The sequence below is a fragment of the Pelobates fuscus genome, chromosome 9, assembly GCF_036172605.1.
Source record: "Pelobates fuscus isolate aPelFus1 chromosome 9, aPelFus1.pri, whole genome shotgun sequence".
NCBI lineage: Eukaryota > Metazoa > Chordata > Amphibia > Anura > Pelobatidae > Pelobates > Pelobates fuscus.
The window spans coordinates 2,216,900-2,222,857 of record NC_086325.1 but is presented as its reverse complement, the minus strand read 5'-3'; positions in this window follow the sequence as shown (position 1 = coordinate 2,222,857).

Sequence of the window (5,958 nt, the reverse complement as noted above, 5' to 3'; positions counted from 1 at the left end):
ACCTCAGGATATAGTGGACCCAGGTATAGCAGCAAAGCAGTATTAAATAGGAAGGAGGACAAAAAAAAATGACTGGATGGTTTAAAAATTATATATACTTTAATACAATAAGTAAAAAGTGAATAATACACTATAAAACCAGTCCTGTATAAAAGTCCAAAATTCTTCCTCACTTGACGCGTTTCGCCGAAGCTTTCTCAAAAGTTTTTTGTTCTTTTTTCCACAAGAACACCTTTGTTCTTGTGGAATTATATCGTTCATACATACTGTACCATTATTTGTATCTTTGTTTCTCCTTTTTTTTTAAGTTACTCCGCTGGCCAGTATTTCTACTAAACGTATGTACAATTTCTGATCTTTAGCGCTGTTCACCTTTCTATTTTATATGACGAAGGTACTAACCAAATATCAACCTCCCCGAGGAGACCATCAGGGGCATAATGGCACTATACGCAAAACCCAGTGCTAAGGTCTCTCATGTGGGCTTCTTATCACGAACCTTTCACATGACTGGGCAATTAACTTAAATGGGTACACATTATTTAGGAGGGATAGGAAAAACAAGAAGGGTGGTGGGGTATGTTTGTATGTCAGCCATGAGTTCAAGTCAAATCTTAGGCATGTGGAGTGTGACGAGGAAAATGTGGAAGCTTTATGGGTAGATATCTGCTTGGGGCAAACAAAGGGAATTACGTTATTGGTTGGGATATGTTATAAACCACCAAATGTAAATATTAATGAGGAAGAACTGCTGTTAGAGCAAATTGGTGAAGCTGCAAATCGGGGGAACACTTTAATTATTGGAGATTTTAATTACCCGGACATAAATTGGGATAGAGGGACTAGTACTTCAGCTAGGGGAATCCGTTTTTTGAATGTGTTAAATGACACCTTTATGTCACAACTGGTACAAGGACCAACTAGAAAGGATGCTTGTCTGGATCTCGTTATAACAAACAATGTTAATCTTTTAACCAACATTCAAGTAGGGGAGCATTTGGGAAATAGTGATCACAATATGGTAACTTTTTAAATAAACTCAAAAAAGCAAAAGCATGTGGGGTATATTAAAACGTATAATTTTAAAAAAGCCAATTTTAATAAGATTAGGGCAGCTCTACAACATATCGACTGGCATAAACGCCTTAGTGATAAAAACACTGAGGAAAAATGGAAACTATTCAAACAAATATTAGAAAGGTACATTTCACAGTATGTACCATTGGGTAATAAATATAAAATAAACAAATTAAAACCAATGTGGCTTAGGAGAGAAGTAAAACAAGAGATTACAAATAAGAAAAGGGCTTTTAAAGCATTTAAATCGGACCAATCAGATGCATCCTATATAAGATATAAGGAAGCCAATAATACTTGCAAAAAGGCAATTAAAGTGGCTAAACTAGAAAATGAGAAATTGATAGCCAAAGAATGCAAAACCAACCCCAAACATTTTTTCAAGTACATTAATTCTAAAAAAACAAAAAATGAAAGTGTAGGTACACTGAAAACAGAGATGGGTCTGTTAGTCAATGAAGACCAGGAAAAGGCAGACATTTTAAATAACTATTTTTCTTCGGTATATATTAATGAGGATCCTATGGCAAGAGATATGCATATGATTGCTGCAACAAACTTGCAGATAACTTGTGATTGGATAACTCGAGACAAGGTGCTACAGCTATTAAAGAAAATTAATGTAAATAAAGCTCCGGGGCCTGACGGTATCCACCCACGAGTACTTAAGGAGCTAAGTGGGGAAATAAGTGAACCTCTGTATTTAATTTTTCAAGATTCTTTTGTTTCAGGTATTGTACCGGAGGATTGGAGGAAGGCAGATATTGTTCCTATATTTAAAAAGGGTTCAAAATCCTTGCCTGGAAATTATAGACCTGTGAGCTTAACTTCTGTGACAGGGAAATTATTTGAACGACTATTAAGGGATAATATTCAGGAATTCATTGGGAAGAACTGTGTTATTAGCAATAATCAGCATGGTTTTATGAAACATAGATCATGTCAAACTAACCTAATTGCATTCTACGAAGAAGTAAGTAGAAGTATAGATCAGGGTGTTGCAGTGGATGTGATCTACTTGGATTTTGCCAAGGCATTTGATACGGTTCCTCACAATAGGTTAGTCTTCAAACTAAAAGAAATTGGTCTAGATGAATATTCTTGTTCTTGGGTAGAACATTGGCTTAAGGATAGAGTACAGCGAGTTGTCATAAATGGTAAATTTTCAAGCTGGACAAAAGTGGTAAGTGGTGTCCCTCAGGGTTCTGTTTTGGGACCGCTTCTATTTAACATATTTATAAATGATCTTGAAATGGGCATTGAAAGCCATCTATCAGTGTTTGCAGATGACACAAAACTTTGTAAAGTAATAAAATGTGAGCAGGATATTGCCTTGCTTCAGAGGGATTTGGATAGATTGGGGGACTGGGCACTAAAATGGCAGATGAAATTTAACGTAGAAAAATGCAAAGTTATGCACTTCGGGGTTAAGAATGCACAAGCAATTTACACCCTAAATGGTAGTGAACTAGGGATAACCACACACGAGAAGGATTTGGGAATTGTTATAGACAACAAATTAGGTAGCAATATGCAATGTCAATCTGCCGTTGCTAAGGCCAGTAAGGTTTTGTCATGTATAAATAGGGGCATAAATTCTCGAGATGAAAATATAATTTTGCCTCTTTATAAATCGCTGGTAAGACCGCACCTTGAATATGCTGTGCAATTTTGGGCACCTGTTCTAAAGAAGGATATCATGGCACTAGAAAAAGTGCAGAGACGAGCTACAAAATTGATAAAAGGAATGGAGCATTTTAGTTATGAAGAAAGGTTAAAAAATTTAAATCTCTTCAGTTTGGAAAAACGGCGCCTTAGAGGGGATATGATAACATTATACAAATATATTCGGGGCCAGTACAAACCATTATCTGGAAATCTATTCATAAACAGGGCTATACATAGGACACGAGGTCACACATTTAGGCTTGAAGAAAGGAGATTTCATCTAAGGCAAAGAAAAGGTTTTTTTACAGTAAGAGCAATAAGGATATGGAATTCATTGCCGGACGAGGTGGTTTTGTCAGAGTCTATACAGATGTTTAAGTTGCAATTGGATAAATACTTGCAAAAACATAACATACAGGGATACAATTTCTAATTAGTGGGGTAATAGCTGCTTGATCCAAGGAGACATCTGACTGCTATTTTGGGGTCAAGAAGGAATTTTTTCCTAGTTTGTTGCAAAATTGGAAGCGCTTCAGACTGGGTTTTTTGCCTTCTTTTGGATCAACAGCAAAAGCATATGTGAGGAAGCTGAACTTGATGGATGCAAGTCTCTTTTCAGCTATGTAACTATGTAACATCACAAACGGGACACGCCAGGGATGCCCATTGTCCCCCTTGCTGTACATCCTTTCTTTGGAGCCCCTGGCCTGGAAAATACGACAGCACCCAGACATAACCGGTGTCACATTAAGGAGTAAAGAATACTGTCTATCATTGTTCGCCGATGATATTTTCGTATCACTGTCGAACCCAGAGTGATCACTGCCCCCTCTGTTAGCAATGTTAACGGACTATGGTAAGGTTTCCTATTATCGCTTGAATCAGGAAAAGACACAAGCCTTGCCGATAAGCTTATCAGGGCTGACCATACACACTCTTAAAACCGCCTTTGATCTGGACTGGCTGTCGACATACATAACGTATTTGGGAGTCAAAATCGCCACTTCTATAGACAATGTAGTGAAACTTAACTACAAACCCCTCATACAGGTATGCAACACAGAAACACTAAAATGGAAAACTGCAAATTTTTCATGGTTGGGACGTGTAAATGCATATAAAATGATGCTTTTGCCGAGATTGCTTTATATATTTCGTATGCTCACTATAGACATCCCCGCAGCAATCTATAAATCCCTACAAGCTATATGCAGCTCCTATATCTGAGGTGGAAAGAGACCCAGGCTACCTCTGAGTCTCCTACAAAAGACAACACACACAGGAGGCATTGGCTTACCCAACATAGGGCTATACTATAATGTGACTATATTAGCAACATGCATACACCTGCATGCCCAAAGGGGCACAATACAATGCTAGCCTTTCCCTGGGGGTCCAGTGGCTGTGGCTGGCAGGCGGGACATCATATTCTGGCTCCCGGTATCACTCTGCGGCGCACGAGTGAGCTGAGCAGACCGCTCAGAGGAAGTGCTACCTCATCAGCCACCCGCCCAGCAGCCCGCCCAGCAGCCCGCCAGCCCAGCATGTCAGTTAGCCGCAAAGCTAACAAGGCATTTGCCCTAGGTATTTGGGGGCGGCTTTTTTTGCCGCCCCCTTGAAAATGCCGCCCGGCTAAAACGTCCCTGCCTGGGAATCGCTCTGCATGCCAGCTGTAGAAACATGATTTCTTGAGATACCAAGTCCAATAAAAACCACTTAAAGCCCAAATTGGGGTCTGCATGTAGATTACTGCATAGTAATAGTTTTGTATATTTACAAATATATTATATACTTAATAAATTTAGCCTATTCTGTTGACTCTGCTATAAGGAAAATATACTTTTGCACTTAATGAGTTACAGTTAAAATAGAAGAGGAGTCTCACTTGGACAGTTTCCACAATCGCCTTCTAAGACACATGTGCCAAGAACCTTAAGCTGACAGTTACATGGGCACGGTATTGTCGATGCGGAACTTGGAACTAGAATGACAAGAAATTTAGAATTGACTCAATGAATAACATTACTTTATATTGTCTTTCATATTCTGTGATCAGTTAATTCCATTTGTTTTATGTGTGAGTAGTTTAGTAAGTACGTTTTTATCCACATTTATAGGTAAAATAGCATTCATTTATTCACAATATGATATTCTATGGCTCGAGTTTGGCTACTCTGTCCTAAATTTGAAATGAACATTAGTAAATAACCTTGTTACAACAGGTTTAGTACATCGATACTTCTATGGCAGTATGGGACTAACATGTTTCTTATGTCCAACTCTCGGCAGCAGTCAGAAGGAGCATCAAACTCATCGTCATGTAGATATAAACTAACATTTTCAGCAAGAGTATCAGAGCATATTACAGCATGACAGACATCCTAAATTAAAGACATAAGGACTGACTTTTTTTTTTTAGCTCTGAAGGATGACTCTAGATTGTGGGTAATAAAGGCAGAAAACAAATAGGAAGACAAATATAATAATTAAATAATATCAGAAAAAGATGCCCTCTGGATGATGCATCTTTATAAAGGATGTAAATGAATGACCTCTGAAAGGAGTAAGTTGGAAGAAGAGACACAATGTTGATTAATTTTGATTGATAGGACAATGAGATCTGGGATAGGTGGGTAGTGTGAGAAAAATATAAAGTTTCAAGGAATAGAGGAGATAATCAGAGATAGATTTAGTACATCTGAAACATTGCTAGACAGAGAAGAACTGAGTTTAGGAAGAACGAGGGGCAGAGTGATATTAAAGGGACACTATAGTCACCAGAACAACTACAGCTTATTGAATTTGTTCTGGTGAGTAGAATCATTACCTTCAGGCTTTTTGCTGTAAACGCTGTCTTTTCAGAGAAAATGAAGTGTTTACATTGCCCCCTATGGACACATCCACTGGCCACTCGTCAGATGGTCACTGGAGGCGTGTCACATCCTGTTCCTGGCTACAGATCATTTCTGGCAATGGCATTGTGTATCCAGTACTCTTTTTACAATTCTTGTTTAGTTTGTCTGGTTTTCTATTCTATGTCTGGTTTTCTTTATGCTGGGTTTTCTGGGTTCATTCCTGTATTCCGTTCTTGGAATTCCCAGTCTCTTGGATTTGTTTAAATGTTAGTTTAAACACCTGTTCCTTTCCCATTAATCCTTTTTGTTTCAGTCTGGTCCTGCAGGCGGTGGTTTCATTACCTCTGCTCCTCTCTTT